The sequence below is a fragment of the Callospermophilus lateralis genome, chromosome 4, assembly GCF_048772815.1.
Source record: "Callospermophilus lateralis isolate mCalLat2 chromosome 4, mCalLat2.hap1, whole genome shotgun sequence".
Taxonomy (NCBI): Eukaryota; Metazoa; Chordata; class Mammalia; order Rodentia; family Sciuridae; genus Callospermophilus; species Callospermophilus lateralis.
Window position 1 is genome coordinate 97,998,659 of NC_135308.1, and position 25,725 is coordinate 98,024,383.

The following is a 25,725-nucleotide window of genomic DNA, read 5'->3' on the forward strand; positions in this document are numbered from 1 at the left end:
TGCCTGTAATTCCAGCTAATTGGGAGGTTGAGGCAAGAGGATGCAAGTTCAAGGCCAGCCTCGACAATTTAGTGAGACTTTGTCTCAAAAGTAAAATTAAAAACAGCATAGACCACAAGACCAAAACAACAAAACAAAACAAAAAAAAAAACCAAAACAACTCAAACAGAAAAACAGCTTGGGTATAGCTCAGTGTTAGAGTACTTGCCTAAGATGTGCAAGGCCCTGGGTTCAATCCCCAGCACTACAAAACTAACTAACTAACTAACTAACTAACTAAATAAATAAATATCTCATCTATATTTTACCATTTAAAAAATTTTAGCCTTGGACTGGGGATGTGACTCAAGCGGTAACGAACTTGCCTGGAATGCTCGGGGCGCTGGGTTCCATCCTCAGCACCACATAAACATAAAGATGTTGTGTCCACCAAGAACTGAAAAATAAATATTAAAAAATTCTCTCTCTCTCTCTCTCTCTTTCTTTCTTTCTCTCTCTCTCCCCCTCTCTCCCTCTCCCTCCCCTCTCTCTCTCTTAAAAAAAATTAGCCAGTGTAGGGGCTTCTGATGTGCTGGCTTCTCTGGCAATGAGGTTTGTCTTCATGAAGACCAGCTTTGGGAGGGAGAATGAAAACCACCAAGCAGTGCTCTCTTGGCTCCCTCCTGCCTGGTAGCTAAAAAGCAGTGGGCTGCTCAGGGGATGAAAGGCTGTCTCTGGAACTCTAGGAAGCAATATTTGATCTGCAGGCCTGTGAATCCTGCTGCCACTAGGTGGCAACAGAGAGAAGAATTCTAGGCCGACTGGTAAGATTAAGGAGTCTGGTCAGCCAAACCTTCAGAGGTGGAAGATAGACGGTAGTCAGTCAGGGTGCCCCAGGAAAAGAATGTATGCCCTAGACTTTATTTCTGTGCCATTTAGTTTTGTTTTACCTCTGGTGACATAATTATTTTCTAGGATGTTTCTTTTTTTTTTTTTTGATACTGGAAATTGAATCGAAGGGAGCTTTACAATTTAGCTGGATCTATAGCCTCAGTTTTGTTTTTATTTTTTGTTTTTGAGGCGGGGTCTCACTAAGTTGCTGAGGATTTCACTGAGTAGTTGAGGCTGGCCTCAAACTTGGTGATCTTCTTGCCTCAGCCACCCAGGTTGTTGGGATTACAGGTGTGCCCCACCGAACCCAGCAAGGATATATCACCTTAAGGGCATAAATTGTAAAATTCTAGTTGTTGGAAAATTTGTAAATCTAAAGGAGGTAAGGCATTGTTATTCTTATTTTGTAGATGCACAAATAGGGGGGCATAGAACTTGTCTTTCCCAAGATCTGACAACTAATTACTGGTCAGTCTTGTTCCTTGAGTTACATGCAGTTCTGTGGCAACTGAGATGTTGCTTTAGGTGTAATCTATTTATGGGAAAAGAGACTGGAAGATGTTCTGGGTTTTACCTTCTGGTTACCTGTAATTCTAAATATAGACCCTTATATAGCTCAAACCAGATACTGATGGTCAGTAGTTGCTAGTGACCATACTTAGCAGTCCTATGTCAATAAGAAAGCAACCTTCATCACTCAAAATGCAACATTATAAAGTCACAGCAGCTGTCACATCGGGTTATTTAGAGTAATGAGCAAAAACCTTATCTAGAGCTGTATCTGGAACCCTCTCCCTATTTGTCTCTTGTTCTGAAATGTATTAGCAATCTGGGTTTATTAGTAATCATTTGCAACCAATGTGCTGAATTGGGAAGAAAAACTTTCCATAGTCCAACCTTTTAAACTGTCTTCTTTTCTTTGTCATGGTGATGAACTTTTGCAAAGAAGTGTTACTGGGGAAACTGAATGTTAAGGTTTGCCACTTGGTTCCAGGCCAGCCGTCAGTGACTGTCCTTTAGAACCTTGGCTTTCCAGCTTTATGTACAGCCTTGTCCAAGGCTGTGTGCGTGCAAGTGAGTCCATGTGTGTCTGAACCACAACTTACACACTCTCTGGGTGCTTATACACTCTGGTGTTTTATTATCAGTCCACTAATGGAACAAAACCACAATTTGAAAAACCTCTTGCCTTAGAGAAAAAGAGAAGAAGACATTCCTTCCTTTTAGTTTTGTGTCTTAACTGAAGATCTTCCAGGTATAAACAGCCAAGGGCCAAATTTAATACGAGAAGGTCACGCCTCTTGAAATATGTATGGTTGATGCTTCAGGCGATGCTCTAAGGGCACTGTAATTTCCATCTGCTCACTCTGTTAACTTGGGCCACAGCTACAATGCAAGGCAGTGAGAGCAGGAAGAAAATGTAGCACAAGTGCTGTGAATCACAGCTAACTGAGTCTTTTACTCACCCTGTATTGCTTTTGTGGGGGAGATTTTAACCTAATTTCTTACAATTCCTGGATCAGTGGGCTTGTGTTAACTCACATCACTTAGAGAATACGCTTGAGACAACTTTAGAAATTCAAGTGTGAACTCTTGGATGGAAATGCGACTGCTTTCTCAGATGCCAACTGAACAGGGCCGTCCGTGTGCTACTTTCTCATTCATGGCTTGGTGTGTTTGATCTCACTGGCTCCTTAGAGACTAGCCTGGAAGAGAAAGGATAAAAATGTCTTATTCCTTCAAAACAGTGACCATGAACAAGCTCACGAAACCCAAAAGTTCAGGTGGCTTATTCTAAGCCACATAGCTTGAAAGAAAGAGCAAAGCTTTCACTGAGGTCTGTGCCTTCTTCTAAAATCTTGAAACAAAACGCCCTTCACTATGTAATTAAGAATGTCAATGTCAAGAGTAAACATTGCTGTGGATTAAAACACTCTTTGGGCAACAAGTTAGTTTAAAGAGTATGCAGCCCAGGAATATATCATTCGAGTGTCATCATTTAAACATCAGTAACCCGTTCTGTTCAACTCTGCATGGCAGTTACCTCAGGCAGGCACTGAGGAGGAGCATGTACGGAAGGGTATTTCTTTTCTCACTGCAGCAAACCTGGAAGTATCTCTGTCTTACTATCTGTTTTACTGTTTTTGTTCTGAAAACTTGTGAAGTAGGTGGGGCAGGTGGTGTCATTGGTAGCACTGAGGTTTGAAAGGGGTTGTGTGAGAACCGGAACGGGAACTCAGGCTTCTGGCCACCTGCTCACCTCCCCACAGAGCAGTGGCGCCCTGGCAGAGTAATGGAGTGTGGGGAGTACAGACCTGAGGTCAAAAATGCAGAGGAAGGGACCACACAGTGTCTTTGTGACTCAGGTTTTACCATGTAGCCATGTGAAGACCATTTTGTTGGTGTTCTATAGAGTGATCCCAGCAGGAATTTGTCCTTTTAAGATACCTCATTCACATAGCCATTGAGTAGCCATTTCAACAGGTAGAAATATTCTTTGAGGTTTGATTTCCTTTTGATTCCAAGTTTCTTTTAGGTTTTTTAAAATTATTTTTTTGATATTGATGAACCTTTATTTTATTCATTTATTTATATGTGGTCCTGTGAATTGAACCCAGTGCCTCTCACATACTAGGCAAGTGCTCTACCACTGAGCCACAACCCCAGCCCTCTTTTAGTTTTTCCTAAGCTCTTATTTGCCTGTGACCCAATGAAGCATGCTATGTATTTGAACACTGGATTAATCATCTTTTTTTCAATGTGTTTGGCCTCATCCAGCTGAAATTCATGATCCTACAAGAGATTAAAGAAGAAAATGCAAGTAGGGTGTTTATTCTTGATGATCATTTAAAGGCTGATTAAACAATAACAAAAACATAAGAATGGATAAAGTTTATTGAGAACTTCCTGTATGTCAGATAGTGTTCCTGTATGACAGATAGTGTTCAAAATGTTTTACCCATTTTGTCTCATAAAGTGTGGTCAAAACCCCAGTGAAAGTAGATACTATTATTATTCTAAGTTTTATTTGTGAGGAAACCAAGGCACAAAGAGTTTAACTTAATACTAATGGTCATGGTTTCCTAAATGGTAGAATAAATACAACGTGACTTGACATCCTTGACTTTCAATAACTATCTACTCCCTCCCTATGCAAAAAATGTTAAAGTAGAGTTTCTAGGAAATGGGTCTTAATTATAGTCTTAACACTAATTTACAGTCTGAAGTAGTACAGGTCACTTCATCTCTTTTTGCCTGTTTCTTCTTCTCTAAGTAGAATGATTATTTAGGTTCTACCTACAACTCCAATTTGAGATAAGGATTAAAGTCAGAGAAGAGTAGTGGTGATAGAGTGGGGATACCTGGTGGAAATGAGAGGAAAGTGAGAGATGATACAAACAAGAGAAAGTAGATTTGTTATTGATTGATTGATTGATTAAAGTTTTAGATGGACATCATGCCTTTATTTTATTTATTTTTTATGTGGTGCTGAGGATTGAACCCAGTGCCTTACAAATGGTAGGTAAGCATTCTGCCCCTGAGGTACAGCCCTCAGATTTTTAAATGTGTATGTGCAAAGAATTCTTCTAAAGGTTGGTGAGAGAGATGTCACTGGCTCCAGGCACCATGGGAAGGTGAGCCAACTTAGCCAAGCAGAGGTTTGCTGAAGGGATGATAATTGGAAGAGGAGCTCCAGGACTGTTTGGGTTGGTCATTGGTAATACTGAGGCATTTGGGGAAAGCACAAATAACTCACCGTTCACAGTGGAAGACGATTGCATCACACACTGAATCAGAGGTCGTTGTACTCTCTACCACTGCCTGTTGTCCTTGCTTCCCCTCTTTCTTCTCCTTTCCACAGTGACCTCAGCAGGTCATTGCTGAGGTCTAATTGTGTGTTTTTGAGTTTTAAAGAGGAGACAATGAACTGCCTCCAAAACTCATTGCTCTTAGAATCCCATTGGTAGGGATATTAAGAAGTTCCTTGCTGTGGGCATTTCAGGGATAGTCCTGCACCCTCAAACAGCATGGTTTGCTTGAGAGCACCTTGACAGGAAGAAAGGTCAGGCCACCCTAGTCTGGAGAGGCCATTTGTCCCTCATTGAGTAACTCCTGCTATGTAGAAGTTAAACTGCTAATAGCCAGGTTATGACCTTCCAAAGGACATCCACTGTATTAGTCAAAATTCTCCATAGAAACAGAAATGATGGTGTGTGTGTGTGTGTGTTTGTGTTTGTGCTTTATATAAGGAAATGGTTCCTAGGATTATGGAGGCTGGCAAGTCTGCAGTGTGGGCTAGTAGACTCAAGACCCAGGAGACCCAGTGGTGTGGACTGAGGCCAGAGGCATCTGCTGGAGAATTCCCTCCTCTTCTGAAGGCTCATCTTTCTGTTTTGTTTAGGCCTTCAGCTGATGTTAATTCATCCAAGTACTGTCCAAGTTGACACATAAAATTAACCATCAGCCCTCCCTACAAGATGTGTTGCAGGCAAGGCCTCTGTAGAGGACATCATTCCAAACCTAGAACTTCTCTCAGAGCCCAGCATCTCAACTAAATATGCTTTATTAGGTACAAATCTTAAAAGCTACTTGACTCACTAAACTAATAAATAAAAAAAGCACTTTAGGGGTTCTGAAGCAGATACAAATGCAAGGAATTTAGGGGAGTATTGAGTGAAGAGGATCTGGGTGGAGTTCAGTATAATTGTGACTGTCACCTGTCATGAGGATTATGGTTTGGCAGGAGGACAATAACCCCTTTCTTCTTTTTGTGCCTGGAATGTACTTACTAAACACAATGCAGTGGGGCCTTCCTAGAGCCTCCTCTTTGATCTTTGGGGAAAACCTACCTGCCTTCTGGTGGAGAAGAGTATGGGGATTTGGGAAACCTCCCAGTCCTTGGAGAATTCTCACCTCCTTCCCCTGCTGCTGGCTCTTCAGAGTTGGAGAATTGGAAAGCTAAAACACGGAATTGAAGTTTCCACAGCAGCTATCATTTGAACCATATTATACACCTTGGGAGAATCGAATGAATTGGAGGGGTGCTTATGTTGCTACTCATGCTTAGAGCAATCACAATTTTAAGTCTTCTAGTAAGTGTAGGATTTAGTGTAGTGTTTTGCATGTAGGCGCTCATTAAATATTTGACTGAAGAGAAGTTTAATGAAATTGGGGCGTAGTTCAAAGATAGAATGTTTGCCTAGTGTGGGTGAGGCCCTGGGTTTAATCCCTGGCACCACTCCCAACAAAACATAAATAAAAAAAAAAGAAACCTTGTTCTATTTCTGTATTTTTTCTCTTTTCTTCTCTCCTCTGATTTTTTCCCCCTCAACCAATGTTTGCTTATTATAAGAAGATAGAATAATAAAATGCTCTTTTATCTTAATTTAAGAGACATTAAGGAAATTGATTTAGATCTGTTCCTTGAGGAGTTTTTAACTGAGGTTAACTTATAACATTAGAAGGGACATAAAGTGCTTAGTACACAATACCATTGGACGCCTTTTAAAGTACTTCTAGATTTTCACCTTATTTTAGAGAGTAAGCCTTTAACTTGCCAAAGAGGTGGTGTGTTTCTTTCTCTATGATCTCTTACAGCAGAATGTTCATTAATTAAAATAGCTGCCCTTTTCCAGGAAACAGCTCATGTAGCGAGCAGCCTCTGACCCTGTTCTAAAAACAGACCCGAGCTGCTTGATACTGAGAGAAGAGTGGACATTGCAACTGTGTGAGCCAGCACAGGTAAAACAGCATGCTGTGTTTTAGGAGGATCCCTGTGCCTTTCCATGAATGTTTCCCTGGCTGTGAAAGTCACGTGTGCTTCGTATGTTTTGTAGAAAGTGAAATTCTCACCCACATTGTGGTGTCAATTTAGCCTGGTGGTTTCTACAAGATTTTCTTCTTTGTTTTTGCAGTGCTGGGAATCAGACTCAGGGCCTCACTTATGCTAGGCAAGTACTCTACCCCTGAGTCACATCCTCAGCCCTACCAGGGTTTTTTTCTGTGTGTGTGTATATAGTATACACTTATTTAAAAATAGAATTGTCTATTTTTTCAACTTGGTTGTTCTCTTATTTATATCTTTTGGGAAATTTCCACATGAATTTTGCAAAATTCACTTTCTTTATGTACTGTATATTTTTAAAGATAGTATAATATTTTACTCTATTGCTATATTATAGTTTGTTTAAACCAGTTCCTCAGTAGATGCATGGGTTGGTAGACTTTTATTTAAAAATCACTTTTTTCCTTGAAAAATCATTGTTTTAGAGCAGATACACTTCTTATTGAACAGATTTACCACGTATAATGTTCACAGTGGTACTGAGCATTTATAGGTGTCTGGTACTTTTCTAAGAACTATCCTGCAAAAATTATAAGCATAGATCTGTAGTCGTATGAGGGAGTTACTATCATCATTCCTGTTCCAGGGATTCAATAAGCCTCTAAGCTCTCTTATGCTGTTTGGGAATCATAGCATGGCCCGAAAGACAGGGGTGAATAGATCAGACATGTGAGGACCCCTAAATCCAAAGATTCGCACAGAATAGCAGCTGCCTTCTTGCAAGAGAAAGAAGAGTTTACAAGTTCTTATTGGAGTTAGGCATGTTAAGTTTCCTTGCTGGTTGTCATAGTGACAGGTAAAGACCTTCCTTCTGACAACCTTGAGGATTTCTGTCCCCTTGGTTATTATCATATATCGTTTGGCATCTGTGCATCTCTTGCTGACTTCTTAATTCTGTTGGGAATTTACTTAATATACAGGGCTTTTCCTCAGAATTGTGTGTAGCCCTAGTGTGCCTTACCAGGCACTGAGGGATGTCAGCTAATGCTGAGATTGCTTATCCTTGGCCATGGCCAGATCATCTTGATGGCCCGTGTAAGCTAGTTGTTCATTGTTTTCTGCTGAACATGTAAACTCTTATTTATTTATATATTTTTTGTAAGAGACAAGATCTTATTATTTGCCCAGCTGGCCCTGAGATCTTGGGCTTAAGCAATTCTCTTGCCTCAGCCTGGTAAGTAGTTAGGACTATAGGTGTGAACCTTTTGCACAGGGTGAAACTCTAGATTTTTGCCATTACCAATTGCTTGGTCTTAAGGAAACTCTCCTGAGACTAGAAAGTATGATTCATCTGTATAAATGTTGTTAAATTGATCCTAGGTATAATGCATTACCTTTTCAGAAGGAAATGAAGGTTTATTCTATATTGCATTTTTTTTTATAGACCAAAGAGAACCAAGTTTAAAATATCACCAAAGGGAGGCTTTGTTCTGGTTATTGACTGCATTCAGTATAATAAACCACCCCAGCATTTAGTAGCTTAAAACAGCATTTTATTTTCTTCCATGATTTAGTAAGTGAACCAACCAAAGTTCTATTTCATGCCATACCAGGCTGGGTGCTAGAACGGCTTTGGTGTCCTGAGGTTTGGATGGGAGCTCAGTTGGGACCCAGAAGTTCATAGGTCACCATGTGTCAACATAGGCCACCTTGTCTGAGTTCCAAAAGGGATGAGTTATTCACCCTTCCCCCTTGCCACCCAACCCACAAGGGTGAGGCAGGCACAGAAAATTTATAACAGACGCTCCCTTTCAAAAAGGAATTAAGGGCTTCAGGGAAATTTGAACCCTCACACACTGCTGGAAGGATTGTAAAATGGTGGTGCATTTGCTTTGGAAAACAGTCTGGATGGTTCTCCCCAAACTTCAACCTAGAGTTGTCATAAGACTCCACTATTTCTATACCTAGGCATATGCCCCAAAGAAATGAAAGCAAGTCCACACGGAAGACTATACATGCATGTTTGTGGCAGCAGCATAACAGCCAGAATGTGGTAACGATCCAAATGTCCATCAACTGATAAATGGATGGGTAAAATGGTCTACGCCCATAGAATGGAACATTTTTCAGCCATTAAAGAAACGAAGTACTGGTACCTGTTACAAGATGGATGAACTTTGAAAATATGCTCAGTGAAAGCAGCCAGCCACAGAAGACCACATACTGTAAAATTTCATTTATGCGAAATGTCTCAAATAGGCAGATCTTTAGAGATAGTAGCCCCTAGTGTTTGCTTCGGGCAGGGGAGTCTGCAGGGGGCGGTGATTGCTATAAGGTATATAGATTTCTTTTTGATGAGATGGAGCCATCTAAAATTGTTGTGTGCATCTGAGTATAGTAAAAACTTTTGAACTGTAAATTTTAAATGAGCGAATTGTATGAGATATAAATTATCTCATTACATTATTGTTTTATAGAGACAGGAGAAAGAAACGGGAGTCACAGAACTCTCAGTGGTCTATAGCAGTTCTAACCTCCAGCTAGGTGAATGTCTTCATTTAGGGACCAGTTTACTACTTGGGTGGCTCTGTGGGTCTCATCACTGTCCTCTTGGCCCACTGGTTTCATTTTGAACCATCTCTTCTCTTAGGGCTGTTGGAGCTTCCACTGTTACGTTTCTCTTAAAAGGGGGTGGTTTGTGTGGATCTCCTTGGGGTTGACAACATTAGGTTAAAAAACACTCCTACAAATCTCTTTAAAACAGGATTCTCTTTACCTGAGTTCACCTTTAAGACAATGCGGTGTGAAAAGAACTTTCTTGTTATAGAAGCTCTATGTCTTTCAGATGGTTCTCAAGACACACACCCTTAAAATTCTTCAAAGCCTTTGGTCCAGCTCTAAGATTTAGAAAGCCTGGTCTTTGAAAACCAGCAGTACTTGCTTCACCTAGGAACTTATTACAGCGGTCAGGGCCCAGCCCAGACCTGCTGAATTAGAAACTAGGAGGGTCAGGCCTAGCAAACTGGGTTTTAATAAGCCTCCCAGCTGAGTCAGATGCACACAGTTTTAGATTCTCTGGTCTAACTGAAAGTATAAGCGACCACCTAAAAATCTCCGTGAGATCTCATCAGAGGACCTTAAAACCACGTCCCGTGGCTTTGTGGCACTGGCAGCTCTGGCTGTGGTCTTCACCCTGAGGCCTTTTCTTACTCTGAGTGTCTTTTGCTAAGATGCAGAAATGAGGAATAGTTTGATTTCTAAACCCACATCCAAGCTTTTATATTTCCTCTTAATTCTTAGAAAAGAACCGGTTTCTTTTTGGGTTCCCTATTCCTGCATTTTATCACAGGCTGCTAAATAAGCCACTTGACACTTTGAGCATTCTTCTTGGAACTCTCCTTAGTCAGATCCATGAATTGATTAGGTGCTCTTTTGATTTTCCACATTACTGCATTAAATAACTTTCCTAATTATTCTTAGTTCCTCAGCTACCATTTAGTAGTTTCTTAGTTTCTTCAGCTACCATTAATATTTCTTTTTTTTTTTTTTAAGAGAGAGGTGAGAGAGAGAGATAGAGAGAATTTTTAATATTTATTTTTTAGTTTTTGGCGGACACAACATCCTTGTTTGTATGTGGTGCTGAGGATCGAACCCGGGCCGCACACATGCCAGGCGAGTGCTTGAGCCACATCCCTAGCCCTACCATTAATATTTCTATACTGTTTTTTAAATCTTTCCTAACAGCATCCAGCTTTTGTCTACCAATTGGACACAAAGCCAGTTCATATTTTGTTTTTTGTTACATCAGAATCCCTACTTCTGGTAATACTTTTTGTTTCAGTTATCTCTTACTGCATAACACAAATCATCCTCAAATTTAGTACCTTAAAATGACAATTATTCTCTTGCTCGCTATTTTGCAATTTGGAGTTTGGTAAGGATAGCTAATCTCTGATCTGTACTGTCAGCATGGGTATCTTGTTTATGTGTATGGATTTATTTCCACAATGCCCCACTTACATGACTGACAAGTAGGTGCTGTCAGCTGGGATCTTAGTTGAGATTTTCAGCTTGGGTCTTGATTCTTCTCCAAGTCGGCTTGAGTGTGTGTGTGTGTGTGTGTATCTTCTCACAACATGGCAGCTGGACTCCAGAAAGTAGGAAGAAAAAAGTTGCCAGACCTCTTAAAAATGAAGCTTGAGGGCTGGAGATATATCTCAGTTGGTAGAGTGCTTGCCTTGCTTGCCTCGCACGCGCGCGCGCACACACACACACACACACACACACACACACACTTAAGCTCAGAATTGGAACAATGTTATTTCTCATCTTTTCTGCTGGACTAAGTAAGCAGTCCTAGGCCCAGCCCAGAGTCAAGGAGTAGAGAATAGACCTCCTCTTGGTGAGGTAGTGACAAAGAATTTGTGACGATCAAAAATCCGCTATACTCTGATGGCTTCTTTTCAGTAGCACTGAAAAGACTCTTGGCTTAAAGTTATGAGTTGGTAAAAAGTGCTTGGCATTCAAAGAAAGGTTTCAAGATCTGGAAAGAGTTAAAATCTTTTACATATAAAGCCACCTCTCTTACTATCTGTTTTAGACATTTTAAGTGTTAACAATTCATAGATGGACTGAGTTTTATTTTTATTTTTTTAAGAATCAAAACATTTCTCATTAACAGAATAATACTCTGGTTGTGTCACTAGTTGGTTGTCAAGTGATAAGGAAGTGTGCATTCATTTATATATCTTATTTGCTCGTGGTACTGGACTTCTTTTTAGTAAAGAAAGGCTGCCTTATTGGTGGAGAAATAGTTCACTTCCACAGACTTCCCTTCTCAAGATAATGATCGGGTGCTTCTGTGAACAATGAAGGGCAGTATTGGATGGCTGTAGAAATGGTGGTGGTGAAGCACAAGGGTGAGTGATGGGGAGAACGGATCTCAGGGCTTTCCACCGCTCGGGCCTTCAGTGTGCAGCTGTGTCTAGATTTGTAGGGGAGGACAGAACAGATGGAAGCAGGAGTTGCTTCTGCTTTCCCTCATTAACTGGAACCATGTATTGGGTTTGCTCATACAGGACAGTAAATGCTTCCTGAATTTTCTAAGCACTTAGGTTTAAGTAAATTTTTCCCTATTCAATTTGGAGTTCTAGTTTTAAAAAATCAAATTACTTCTCTACTGCAGAAGTGATTCAACAGGGTTTATATCCATCCTGTAGCTTTAAAATTCATAGAATTTAGTATTAGATCCATTTACTTTCTACTTTTAGCTTTCTTTTTTTTTTTTTTTTTTCCTTCAGTATTGGGTATTGAACTCAGGGCTGCTCTACCTCTCACCTTACTTCCAACTCCCCTCTTTTTTTTCTTCTTTTTTGGGACAAGGTCTCACTAAGTTTCTGGGGCCTCAATCTTGTGATTCTCCTGCTTCAGCCTCCCAAGTAGCTGGGATTACAGGTATGTGTCCCCTGCTCGGTTGCTGGATTTTTGATCTAATGCTTTTGGTTTTGGTTATACATTTACTTGAGAGCACCAATTCGTTGTTATTAAGTGTGGAAATAACTTGAATATTTTTCTTCACTTTGATAATTTGTAAAAATGTTTGGGGCAATACTAGTTTCCTTTACTTGATTTTGGTTTTACTGAATAATTGTCAAATATGACTGATAGAGTGTTTCTTATTTTTCTCTCCTTGCCCCTCCCCCACCCCCCTTTGCTGGGGATTGAACCCAGTGCCTCACACGTGCGAGGCAGGCTCTGTACCACTGGGCTGTGTCCCTAGCCCGTGGTTCTTCTCTTTGTGTTTTTCATGTCCGTCTTCCTCATACCCTGCCAAGTCCGGTGAAGTATTTAGGAATAAGACTCTGGGTGCGGGGGAGGAGGCATGTTGATTGTGATACCATACGTAATGCTGTATGAGGAGTTCTTCTAGAAGCTTTGATACTCCATCCCTTTGTCAAGTTCTCTGGTATGATATCACTACCCACAATTTCAAAAATAATTTCCACACTTGTTTTCAGAGATTGTCTTCTTCTTTGTTACCAGAAATTGTGATTCCGTTTTCTGTGGGAGGGGCTAGGCACTCAATAATTCATTGAGAGATCGCTGAGCATGGACTGGTAACGCATTCTGGAAGAGATGGTGTGGACAGGGAGTTGTAACCACTGTCCTTTGCTTCTTTTCTAATATTCATGGTCTTTCACAGCCAGACTTGAAAGCTGGAGGTAGTTGTCTGAAGTCCTGGATTACACGCCTACAGATTGTTCAGTGCCTCTGAGTGATTAATGTGATTTGGGCACCATCACAACAATCACACAATCACACCTCTTGCCTTCACAACCACTTCAGTCTTACTGAATAGGACCTTATTTCAGGGTTTGTAAAATCCGCTGCATTCTATTTTATCCTCCTCCTGGTGAGAATATATTCTCATATAAAATGCAAAAATTGTTCTTTATTTCAACTGAGTAGGTACATGACCTCCTGATTACCTGCCAGGTATTTCTTGTTGAATTCACATATATGGGCTAAATAATCTTTTTTTTTTTTTTAAATTAATTTTTATTGTAGGTTGTTCAAAACATTATATAGTTCTTTATATCATATTTCACACTTTGATTCAAGTGGGATATGAGCTCCCATTTTTACCCCATATACAGATTGCAGAATCACATCAGTTGCACAACCATTGATTTACATATTGCCATTCTGGTGACTGTTGTATTCTGCTGCCTTTCCTATCCTCTACTATCCCCCCTCCCCCCTCCAATAATCTTAATTGTCTACAATTTTTCTTATATGTTCTACCTTTCCTCATAGCTCTAATAAATTAGCCACGTAGTTACATACATTTAATATTTAGCAGAATTATTAAATTTCTATTTGACCTTCTCTCTATAGATATGTAAGCAGCAAAATTCATAAAGCTTTATATTCTTCCCCTATCTCTTCTAATACATAATTCATGAAATAATGTCAGAGTTGTAATGGGTCCTTGAAATTGTGGAATTTAGAGTCCTCTTGCAGATATTGCATGTGTTGATGTTCAGGCTTGATGCGTATTATAGACAACATAACCCAGAAAAGTGGGAAATGGTGCTACTGTGACTCTCTTCATGTTTCATCTGCCCAGTAGGCTGTTTTAGTAAAAATTTATTATCATGTCCTATTCATTTCTTCATAAATTGTGTAAATTTATCTTTTGGCATATTTTGCTTATTTGCTTCAAGTGTTTTTCTTGATTTTTAAATTTTTGTTAACCAAGATCATTTTGACTTTCAAAATTTGGACTTCCTGGTTTTTTTTTTTTTTTTAGCATTTACAAACCATTTCTAGTTTCAAAAATGATATACCCATAAAAACTACACGGTGTTGATGAAAGAAATCAAAGAGTTAGTTAATAAATGGAGAAATATATTATCTTAATTGGTTGGAAGACTCAACGTAGCAAAAATTTAACTTCTCTGAAATTGATATATAAATTTAACCCAATTCCTACAAAAATTCTAGGAAGGGTTTTAGGCTCTAGAAAAAGATTATTCTAAAGTTTGCATGGAAAGACAAAGTAACTAGGTTAACAATTTTGAAAAAAAATGTGAGAAGAATCAATCTACCCAGTATTAAGATTCATCATATAGTTATCAAGACTGTGGTGTTGAAAGAGAGATAGACAAAGACAGGAAATATAGAACCCAGGAATAGCCACATACTACTATGGCCAATTGATCTTAAAAAGGTGCAAAAGTATTACAGTCAAGAAGGATGGTCTTTTCAGTAAATGGTTGTCCAATGGATGCCCAAACCCAAACAAACAAACAAAAACTATCTAAACCTCAGACCTTTATACAAAATTAGCTCAAGTAGATCATTAATTTGATTTAAATATAAAACTATGAACTTTTAAAAGAAGACATGGGGGGAAAATCTTCAGTGTCTATAGTTTGGCAAAAAGTTTTAAGCCATAGCACCAAAAGCAAAATCCATAAAAGAAAAAAAAAACCTAATTTCATTAACATAAAAAGTTTTGTTCTGCATTAGACTGTCAATAGGGTTAGGACTGGGGTGTGACTCAGTGTTAGAATCTGTGGTTTTCATGTGCGAGACCACAGGTTTAATCCCCAGTCCCACCCCCAACCCTAGAAAAAAAGGCAAGATGTAAATTGGTTTCAGGGGAATCATTTGGCATAGAACTCTGCCTAGAATACATACTAAAATCTCAAAACTCAATGGAAAAAACATGTCTGAATGATTAATTAGAAAATGGGCAAAGTATTTAACACAATTAACCAAAAAGAAAATGCAGATGACAAATGAAAACATGCACATGTGGATACTTACCATTGAATCTAGTATTTGTATTTCTGGACATTTATCTCAGAGAAGTGAAAAGTTAGATCTGTATTAAAACCTGTACATGAACGGTTAGACCAGTTTTATTTGTAATGACCAAAGACTGTAAACAATCAAATGTTCTTCAAAATAAGAATGACTTAACCAACTATGGTACGTCTACACAATGGAATTTTGTGCACAAGAATATATTGGTATTTGCAAGACACTGAATGAGTATCAAGGGCATTAGGCTAAGTTAAAAAATAATAATTTCAAGAAGTCACTACTGTATGATTACTCTTATATAATGTTCTGTAAATAATAAAATGATAGTGATGAAGAATGCACTCAGGGTGGCCAGGGGTTAGGGAGGACAGAGAAAGGGTGTTGGGTTGACTAAAGGAGTAGCACAAGGGAGCTCTTTGGGAATGGAATGGTCTGCATGTGAATTACGGTGGTGGTTGTTGACATGAGTGATAGAATGGTATAGAACTAAATGCCTTGTACCAATGTCAGTGGCCTGGCTATAAGATGGAGTCATTAAAGGAAACTGGGTGAAGGGAATACTCAACCTCTCTCTACTATTTTTGCAGTTTCATTTGAGTCTATAATTATTGCAAAGTAAAAAGTTAAAAAACAAAATGAAAAACCAGGAAGATATACCCAGCGACTAGACTGTGCTATTCACAGTTCAAAGGTTCCTTTTTTTTTTAAAGTATATTTTTAGTTGTAGGTGGACACAGTATCTTTATTTACTTTTATGTGGTGTTGAAGATAGAACCTAGTGCCTCACATGTGTAGGCACTCTACCACTGAGCTATAGCCCCAGCCCTCAAAGCTTCCTTCTAAAATTAAAATTAAATTAACTCAAATAAAATTGATTTTAATTCCTTGGTCACATGAGCCATATTTCAAGTGTTCATGTGGTTATCTTCTTTTTTTTCTCCACGTTTTTAAATTAGTGCATTATAGTTGTACATATGGTGAGATTTATTGTTACATATTAGTATATGCACACATTTTACTAATACAATTTGGCCAATATTCCTCCCTGGGACTTCCCTGATCCCTCCCTTCCTTCTACCCCCTGGTCCCTTTCCTCTATTCTACTCATCTTCCTTTGTTTTTCTGCAGTCACCCCCTCACCCCTAGCTCACCGCCCCCCGACTCCCATACCTTTCTTTCTTTCTTTTTTTTTTTAATTCTCTAGCTTCCACATATAAGAGAACAAGCATATGCACCTTGACCTTCTGAGTGTGGCTTATTTTACTTAAGAGTTTCAAGTTTCGTCCATTTTCCTGCAAATGACATAATTTCATCCCTATATGCTTGAATAAAACTCTGTTGTGTATATACACCACATTTTCTTTGTCCAGTCATCTGTTGATGGACACCTAGGCTGGTTCCATAGCTTGGCTGTTGTCAGTTGTGCTGCTATAAAATGGGCATTCATGTATAGCTATAGTGTAATGATTTTAATTCTTGAGGATGAACACGAAGGAGTGGTATTGCTGGGTCATAGGGCCATTTCATGCCTAGCCTTTTTGAAGAACCTCCATACTGATTTCTGTAGTGGTTGTACTAATATACAGTCCCACCAACAGTGTAAAAATGTTCCTTTCTCTCTACATCTTTTCCAGCAGTTATGGCTACCTTATTATGTGTCAGAGATGTAGAACATTTTTGTCACCACGAAAAGTGCTGCTTGGCAGTGTACATTAGACAAACCCTTCTGCAGTATGAGTTGCCACATGCATCGGTACCTACACATTTCTTAGTGAACTGTCTTGAATTTATAAGTCAAAAAGCAGTGGTCTGTACTAGTAAAATTAAAGAGAAGAAATGCATTTAACACGTTTTTAAAAAAAAATATATTGTAATTTTCTTTCTTTTTATGCAGTACTGGGGAATGAACCCAGGGCCTATCTATGCTAGGCAAGTGCTCTACCTCACTCTAAGCTACATCCCTCTCCTTTTCTATTTTTTGAGATAGGGTCTCACTAAGTTGCCCAGGCTGACCTCAAAGTTATGATCTTTCTGTCTCAGTCTCTCAAGTAGCTACAGTTGTATCCTTATATTTTTAATAAGGAAGTGAAACATTTGTTTCATGTTTGAAATAGGAATAAGGTTTTTCCCCCTTTATCTGCCAAAACAGTTGCTTCTCCCATCCCCTCCCCACATCACAACAAAACATGCATGGGAGACGGGCAAAATAGAGGGGATGGTGGTGGTGGAGAAAGAAATCAACTTGACAAGACTTGGAAAGTATTTTTAATATCCCATAGGTCTTGTTTTTTTTTCTGTTTCTTGGTGACCAGCTTACCACTGGTAGCTTACCACTGTAGAGGAAGTGCAAGCCGACCTTAAATCAGAAAGCTATTTCTGGCTCAAAGTGACCTTAAGGAAGTGACAAATTTACTCTTCTTGTTTTTTCTCATAGCCAGTCAGCGAATTAAGATAAAAGTGACTATTGCTGGGTGAACTGCAGGGCTGTAAGATATGTTACTCTAAAACGATCCCATGTTCTGGGTTATGTGTAAAAGTATTTGCCTAAAAGTAGATGTAATACAAACTTTTGAGGAATTTAGCTATGAAAATGACCAGGAGTTAGAGGAAGTTTACCAGGCATAGAAAGTTTTAGATTCCTTTAAGAGGGAAAACACAAGGAAATAATGATGTAGGGCAGAAGTTTTTAGTTTAAATGATCTGTGGATGGTCTTAATTTTACCATTTATAAAGTGGGCCCCATAATACCTTTTTGTTATGATTGCTAATGAGGCAGGCACATAGTAAGTCGGTATACAGCGACAATTACTGATGATAAGGTTGATTTTATAAAGGCATGGAATATAATGATGGTGGTATTAGGAGCAGATAAGTAGCTTTGCTTATTTTCCTTTTATGAAACTTCCTATTTAGCCATGTAATAATTTAGGAGGGCTTTATACATTTAGCTTTCTAACAAATTGTGTTTCCTAAAGCCTTCTGAAATTTAAGTGTTTGTATGATTAAATTGGTCAAAATCACTTGATGTGAAATCGAGAGAGAGAAATCTGTTTCTGTAGAGTCTAGCAAACCAACATATGAGCAGCGAACTCGGAAAAATAGCACACATTTATGAGAGATTTTCTTTCAGTGCACTCCCTGCAACATTTTTCTACAGCTGTATCCACATAATATCTGAACAGTGAGAAGGTCTAGTCAATTCTAAAGATACATAAAAATTTACGAGGTGCAATCAAATTCAATCTTCAGGAGACATTCCACGTAAATTTTCTTTTTTCTTTTGCTGCTCAAAGGGCTAAAACATTGAAAAAGACGTCAAGAACAAGGGCCAAAAATACACATTAGGCTCCTTGCCACTGTAGTACCAAGTAGCCACGCAGGGAAGTTCCAATTTTTGCCCACAGGTCACTGGCATGTCTGGGTAGGTTGAAGTTTCCTGCCGTACTTCTCTGACTAAAGACAGAAACCCAAATGCTTACATCCTCATTTGTGTCACTCATGCCTGAGCATGACATTAGTGCTTCCTGTTCAAAACTTAGCCTCCATCTGCTGAGCTCACCTTCAACTTTCAGCCAGCCTGGGTGAAGATGGTGGCTTGACTTGCTGAGGTTTGGAAACCATTAGGCATCAGTTAGACGCCACTAATCTATGTGAACCTTCCACGTCTCACTATGACACCTTTCACTTTATAGAGATTGGCTCCTAAAACTTATAATAATGACAGTGTCATTGACAACAACTGATTGTTGCAGATGGGTTACTACCTCTCCAAATCCCCACTCTTGGAGGCATTATACTGGATGATGGGGTGTTTAAGAAAGAGCTAATCAGTTAGATGTATATTGTCTTGGAAATTGCACCAAAAGAGTCTATTAGAAGCTCTGAAGTATATATAACTTGTCTCTCTAGTGTCAGTATAGCAATATCCAGCCTGCCTTAACACACTTTTTTTTTTTTTTTTTTTTTTGCAGGGTTGAACTCAGGGGCACTGAGCCACTGAGCCACATCCCCAGCCCTATTTTGTATTTTATTTAGAGACAGGATCTCACTGAGTTGCTTAGGGCCTTGCTTTTGCTGAGGCTGGCTTTGAACTCACGATCCTCTTGCCTCAGCCTCTCTAGCCTCTGGGATTACAGGTGTATGCCACCGTGCCGGGCCTGCCTTAACACTCTTGGCCTAATTTTTCTTACCTAATTTTTCTTTTAAGACTGACATTTTTAATGTGTACTTCTCTGAGCAGTTTCTTCGTGATTCTGCTTGTTGGTTCATAAGTGTATTAAATGATTTTTACCCTGTACATCAAACATTTTCTCAAGTGTTCTCAGAGTACTGTCAGATACTTTCAGTTGATATTTGAAGAAGTGGTGTTATAAAGTGGAACTAAATTTAGGTATTATAGTTTGATTCCAACTACATCATCTAACTATCCCATGGAAAGGGAAATTAGAATTTGGATTATTATGTAAATGTTGAGTCTACATGGTGATAAACCTTTAGGTGTTTTGAAATGTCTAGGTTATGAGATCTATTAACTAAAATATTCTTCCTAATAAGTAATTTATACACACAAGGATGAGAAATTTGCTTATTGATGCTTTTACTACATTAAAACTCTGATTTTTTTAAAAAAAATATATATTTTTTTAGTTGTAGATGAACACAATACCTTTATTTTATTTATTTATTTTTATGTGGTGCTGAGGATCAAACCCGGTACTTCAAATGTGTCAGGCAAGTGCTCTACCACTGAGCCACAACCCCAGCCCCAATCCAGATATTTTTATGAAGAAGTGGAATTGCTGTTTGACTTGTACACCTTTCCATAGCTTTTACGGGATGCGGAGAATTTATATACAACTTCACTATTTAAATTTTCTAACGGCTATGAAAAAAATCCTAAAGACCCTTCAAGGCCTGCCTCTTTGGTTTTTTTGAGGGGAGGTGGTAGGGGCGGCAGTATTGGGGACTGAGCCCAAGGGTGCTGTACCACTGAGTTACCCGCTCAGCCCTTTTGATTATTTATTTTGAGGTCAGGTCTCACCAAGTTGCCCAGGCTGTCCTCAAACTTACGATCTTCCTGCCTCAGCTTCATGAGTAGCTGGTATTACAGGCGAGTTTGGCGTCTGGCTATAAGCTATTTTTAAAACATGGTTTAGTTATAAAACAGAAGACTGTAACTACGGTTAAATCACATGTAGTTGGCCCCATCCTTCCCATTCCACCCACAGTATTCTCGAGTCCTCTGAGTACATTTTGAAATATCTTCGTGGAATGTCGAAATGTATTGCTTGCGTAGTTCTTTGAGGCTGCATCACAGCTAGCAGTGAAGAAACATAACTCTGCACTTCCCATTATTTAATTTTTTAACATGTTGAACACAAGATGCGTGCTTTTTGGCTGTCCAAATATAGGATGCTTATAGATTTTACCAACCTACCACCAACTCAAGTCCTTCTTCTAGAAGCAGGAAATAAATTTATCAGAAAAGTGAAAGGTGCTGCTGGGCATTATTTGGAAGGAATCCTTTATGGGGTGCTGTGAGTACTGCTGCTTTGTGATTGCCTTTTCTGAACTCGGGGAGAAAGCATTTGGGTTTTGTGAGTATACCAAGTATCTGAGTAGATGAAATTGCTGGTATTTGTGCCATGATTGAAAAATTATTGTGAATCTTGCTTTAGAAATGTTTCATGCTGTGATTTTCATAAAGATGTGCTATTTGATGTTTTCAGGTCCCAGGAGCAGTTAACTTGAGGGAATGGCATTTCTCTTTATGGGTTCACAGCACGGCCATTTTCCTGAGTAGACTCGAGCTGTGTTCAAATGCAATCCATGTGGCCCCTTCTCCCTGAGTCTTCTATATCATACTCTCTTCCTTTAAGGATTTCTTGAAATCAATTCGCATGATTTATCAGAATCTGAAGTCTAGTTGACTTGACCAGATCCTTCTAACAACTGTGGCTTTATTGGTCTCATAGTATTTTATATTTAACCCAAACCACTTTAGAGGAATGTCTTTGTTCAGAAACCCATTTTTTTAAACATATTTTTGGTACATAAGAAAGGGAAAAAATCAAAACATCCAGGTAGATATATCTGTGATGCCACATTGAGGTGCTTTCCCTGTTAGTTTCTATTGTCTTGCAAAGCCGAGGCCACAGTGGGGTGGGTTTTATGATATGCCTTCTACCTGCCACTTTATATTATTTCAGGTTACTAAAAATTTTCAAGAATTATCTTTTAGTAGCTGTATGATATTCTCTTATAGGCTAATTAATTAATTAATTCAGTTAACTCATCCACTATTGTTAGATATTTACAGATTTTTTTAAGATTTTGATTTGTGAATAACTGTAAGAACATCAATTTTTAAGACAATCTTGCAAGGTGCTGGGGCGGTGTTCTGTTGTGTTTATGTTCTTAACCCATCGTGTCCCATCATCCTATGTAGAATTGAAAACTCAGAACTTAATATTTTAAGATATTAACAATAGCCTGACCTTAGATCTTTAAGGACAAATATTGAATTATACACATGTTTATTTAAAAGTTAAGGATCTTACATCTTTTTAAACTTCTGTGTGTCATCCAGCTTATGCTTTGTTCATCGGGACAAAATAGAATGGAATCTATAGATCTTTTTGCAAATAGCTGCACCAGAAGGGAAATGGAAGGAGGATTATAACTAAGGCAGGTTCTTTTATGTACCAAGCCTCCTGTGAATGGAAAACAGACCCTTGCACATAGTGTGAATTAAGAATGAGTTATGAAAATACCGGTGCCTAGGAAGATACAAACTTACAAGACCTTGGTCATTATTATTTTTTTGTTTTTTAAACGAGATTAGAAAGGACCTGAGCTTCTTGCAGTAATTCAGCCACAGAAGAGAGAAGCTCTCCTCCTTTATTCCTGTTGTGAAGAGCTCTGTGTCGCAGACTTGCACCAAGATGCTGTGCTGACCTTTCTTGTGGAATGAATGGAATGAAGTTTAGAGCACTCAGTTACTCATAAATTTTTAAGTGCTTCTTCTATTTACAACTTCAAGGCACAAAGATAGATTTTGATAGAATAAAAATAGCGAGGATAATATGAGTATAGAATCAAAATGTGGAAGTGTGGAGTCTCTGTGTAATTTTGGATCAGAAAATTTGAGTATTTTTAAATTTGACTTAAAGATCAAAGAGTATTTATGCTAGTTTAGATGTTAACATAAAATGAGAACCTGACTTTTCTATACGAATGAGTAAAATTTTACTGACTATGTGCTATCCATAGTAATAGTGATTTTTCATTTTATTTTTTGCTGCTAAGTTTAAGATTTTATGTATATATAGGCATCATAAGCATTAAAATATAATAAATGTAAAATTTTAAACAAAGTAGGATTTATTATAGGATCTAGATGTCGATCTCTGACAAATAATGAACGCTTAGCTGTAAGACTTAAAGTAGATTCAGTGAGTCTGACTACCACACTGATACTAGGTTCCCCACTTTGATTTGTCCCCATTTTCTTTCTTTTGTTTTTCTTTGCATCTCAACCTGTCATATGCCTCTCTTCAGAGAGAGCACACTCTGCTCATAGTTTTCTAAGATTCAGCTTTTAACTGAACCAGTTGGACTCCTGTCCAGCAGTTTATACAGTCTTGGCATTTCTCCTGCCCATTTGTTTAATCTTTCCCACTCACTTGATCCTCTGGCATTAGAGCTAACAGCTGCAATTGCATATGGAGTTCTTAAAGTAACCAAATAATAAAATGTCATGACCTGGTTCTTACATAGTTTCACTGATCACTGAGTTGGTAAGTCTCTTCGTAATGGAGTGGGAACAATCAATCCATGTACTTTTTTTTTTGCCTCAAAAGTCCACATGGTAGAATCAGTAGAATAGTCATACCTCCTTTGCTTTTCTATAGTGGAAATGCTACAGATTTATTTTGCAGATCAGGCTGACTATTATTTTACTAGAAGCAGTTTATATATAAAAAAAGGAGTTTATATATATAGGGGGTTGATAATTGCTATTATTTATTAGGTTCTATTAGTGCTTCGTGTTATACGTACAATCTTTCTGTCCTTAGAATAACCTTATCAGATAGGTGATGTGACCCTGTTTTTCAGATGGAGAAAGCAGGCTCAATGAGATTATACCCATGCCTACATAGTTAGTATTACATGGTAAGTACCAGCACTGGAATTCAAGCCCAAGATCATCTATTTCCAAAGTTTGTGGCCTTTTCACTGCCTACTATTGCACTCATTTGTTCTTTTGCATTGTGAATAGTATTTCATTTCCATTTTGCTGGTGATGGACCTTAGTTCTTATGATGAAAGGTGCTATTATTGTTGTCACTTGTCTTTTGGTGGAAATATTGGGTCATGGCACATGCATTTGTTCAGCTTTCAGCAATATTGTCTAAAAGTCCATAGTGTTCCCAGTGTATGAATATTCTGTTTCACATACTTGTTAATACCGAGTATTGGTTTTTAAACATTTAGCCATGTGATAGGTGTCTAGTGGTATCATTTTGATTTTAATCTGCTTATTCCTTATAATTAATGGTTTTTATTTTTATGTTTGTTGGAGATCCTCTTTTGTGAAGTACCCATTTACAACTCTGGCCTGTAAAAAATTTTTTTTAAATTATCTTCTTAATTTTATTTTTTTCCTAAGTTCTTTGCTCTATACTGTATAGCAGTCCATTGTTAGAATCATGAATTACACATTTTCCTCCCTCTAAGACTTTCTTTTTTCAATTTTGTGTTTTTCTTTCCTTTTTTAAAAAATATTTTTTTAGTTGTGGATGGACATAATACCTTTAATTAATGAATGAATTAATTAATGTGGTGCTAAGAAATAAACCCAGTGCCTCACACCACTGAGCCACAACCCAGTCCCTCTTTTTTGTTTTCCTTTTAAAGTTCTCTTTTTTGCTCTTTGTGGTGTCATTTGAGCAATGATGTCCAATGTGAGTCTTTTCCTTACAATTTAGGGCTTCGTGTCCTGTTTAAAAGTATTTGCCTACCTGAAGGTCTTAAAGATGTTGTCCTGTAGCACTTCTAGAAGCTTTATTAAGGTTTCACCTTTCACATTTAGGTCTGTGATCCACCTGGAGTTGATTTGCATAAATGATGTGAGATTCGTTTTTCTGTGTGATGTGAATACTGGGTTGATTGCGTACCCTTTATTGAAAACATGGACCTTGCTCACTAGATTTCAGTGGCACCTTTGTGACTTCTGCTGTTCTGAGAATTCTGAAATTTGACATTTTCAGAATCTAAATTAGCCCAAATGCTTCTTATGGTTTTATTAAATGATCTCCAGCACAGACCATGTTTTCTGTTTCATACCACATCACCTAGGAGAGTGCTCTGAATACATTGCAGGAAGGAAAGAATTTGTCATGAAAAGGTTGTCACTCATCAGATGGCGTAGTTGGGTTATACATTTCTGCATGAGAAAGATAGAAGAAATAACTTTATGTTGCCAGATGGAAGCAGTTTGAGTGTTATTTCCAGGCAAAGTCTTCCCAGATGCACTTTTCCCCTAAATGTCTTTTCATTGAAGGTTTAGGGAGGCTTGGATTTATAGCCCTCTCATTGGATTGAAAGTTGAGTATCAGGAATCATACATTTAAAACAGTTCTTGCCACACTATCTGATTTGTTCTAGGCTGTCTGGCTAGTACACCTACATGTAGTTCAGACGGTGGGGACCTTCCCCCTACCTTTGTTAAGTTTTATTAGTTTTCCTCAATAACCCAGTTTGAGGTGTGTGTGTGTGTGTTGCTGGGGATTGAATCCAGGGTCTTGTGCATAATAGGCAAGCATTCTACCACTAAGCCCCCAATTTGAGTTTAAGTAAACACTAAGACAAACAATTCCATGAAAGTCTTGGTTCTGACTATGATGGGGGTAATTGGAGGCTGGAAAAGCCACTTTGCCATAAAAACTGTTAACCTGGCATGTACTGTGGTGGTTTGAAAGCATGTAAACTTATATACGTATAGTAGAAAGAAGTTCTAACACTATTGGTCTAAGTGTCCACCTTGTGAACTTAGAGAAAGAGCAAATTAAACTCAAAGTAGAGAGAAAGTAACAATGATCATAAAAGTAAAAACCAAAACAAAAAAAAATACAGAAAAAATTTTTTTAAAAAATTTGTCTTTTGAAAAGTTTAATAAAATTGATAAATCCTGATTGAGACTGATCATGAGAAAAGACAATCCCAGTGTCAGTATTTAGCATACAGGATCATTAGCAATTGTTAGGGATAATTTGATGCCAACATATTCTGCAACTTATATGAAATAGACAAGTCTCTTTGAAAGACACACTTAGCAAAACTGTACAAAAGAAAAGATGAAAAAATTCAAATAGACCCACGTCTGCTAAATAAATTGAATTTGCAGCTTAAAGTCTTCCAGCAAATAGTGCCATACTGCTACTATTGCCGCCAGAAGCCACATTTTCAGAATTACTATCCTAGGCTGTAAGGGGCATGAGGACAAGGAATACTTTTCAAGACTCTTTTGATTATCTACAAGTGGCATAACATTCTTGGTAAATGTTTGTCAAATAAAATGATTGAATGAGATGGTACAAGTAAGAGAAGTTCCCTTCACTTGGAAAAAGTAACAATTTTTAACCTCCTTTCTGTGGTTAGGAATGTTCATCTTCTCTCCAGCTCACAGCAAATGTCTGTCTCTACTGGTACGGAAGCCTCAGTCTCCTGTGTCA

General features: G+C 38.3%; 1 protein-coding gene across 3 annotated transcripts in view; it reads left to right on the top strand.

The window, feature by feature from the left end:
- Positions 1-25,725, top strand: part of Fgd4 (FYVE, RhoGEF and PH domain containing 4) — a 197,475-nt gene that overhangs the window by 44,268 nt on the left and 127,482 nt on the right. The window contains exon 1 of one of the 3 annotated variants that reach the window (XM_076854283.1): positions 6,564-6,612. The exons of the other annotated variants lie outside the window; for them this stretch is intronic. The gene's annotated coding sequence lies outside the window, so the exon portion shown is untranslated. Of the gene's footprint in view, positions 1-6,563; positions 6,613-25,725 lie in introns of those variants that run through there. 3 annotated transcript variants of the gene reach the window in all.